We start from the raw sequence: 1,220 nt of genomic DNA on the forward strand, positions 1-1,220 counted from the left end.
TCCTTAGTCTGACAGCATCGTCTGACATACCGTTATAACAAAATATAGCACAAAGTTCTATAAAATTTGATAAGTGTAAATAGGGATCCTCCAAAGGAGTTCCCTCAAACTGATTGTTCTGCACCAGTTGAATAATCTCAGGATTTATTTTAAACGAGTCAGCTTCTACGACAGATTTTTGTATACTTGAGTGAATTTCATTTGTCGTAGGATTTACGTAATCCCTCAATGAAGTAAGATGATTTTTCAAGTTATTATTTGGAAAGTTTTCTATTTCCATTTCTAGTTTTTTGAGTCTTCTTTGTATCTTTATTTTTTTCTTTTTTTCAAACTCAGGATCATAAAGCACAAGTCCTGCAGATCCTTTGTTTCACATACGTAACACATCAAACAATACATTAACAATTAAACAAATAATAGATGAAATATATTCAACACAACAAAACATTTTCACGAACACCTTATTTTTCACACAAATAGTTTTTTTTAACACTTTTTCATATAAAAACACTTTTCACACAAAATAATTTTTACGACACTACAATTTTCCAAGTCTAAGCCTAATTACTTCAACTAAAATTCTCCTAAAGTTCTTACCGAAGCTTTCCCGGCAACAACGCCAAAAACTTGACAGCGACTTTATATATGCTTAAATTTTTGAACCCAGATTTATATATTTATAATGATTTTGTAAAGTCACAATTTCAAACGCAAGTATATGTATCGCTCAAGTAATACAGGGCTCTAGTGGAGTCCCGTTTATCGATCCCACAGGGAAGCTATGTAAGAGGTTCTTAATCAAATCATAGTCTACTACAATTAGTCCTTAGTTTGTAATATCAATTAAAATGATGTTTTATCTAGCAACTACTCATAAATGCAAGTGTTAAATGTAGAGATAATAACTATAACTAAATGCAAATATTAATTCTAAAGATAACCAATTTTAGATGAATTGGTTTGGAGAATTTTGAGATATTAAAAACTATTATTCTTATGTAATGAATTAGATAATATAAAGGAATGAGATGCATTAAATTGTATGTGTCAAATAGGAACAATCTTATTATTTACCCTTTGGTCCAGGCATAAAGAACATTGACTAATCATATGCTTGTTTACTGAATCTGTGGCTAGGCTGGGAGGATACCGACTCTCGCTTCGGAGCTCCCACGTTCTCCTCGCCTAAGGGCTAACATCTCCGCTTCAGTACTCAAACA

This window comes from Phalaenopsis equestris, unplaced genomic scaffold (assembly GCF_001263595.1).
Source record: "Phalaenopsis equestris unplaced genomic scaffold, ASM126359v1 Scaffold000468, whole genome shotgun sequence".
NCBI lineage: Eukaryota > Viridiplantae > Streptophyta > Magnoliopsida > Asparagales > Orchidaceae > Phalaenopsis > Phalaenopsis equestris.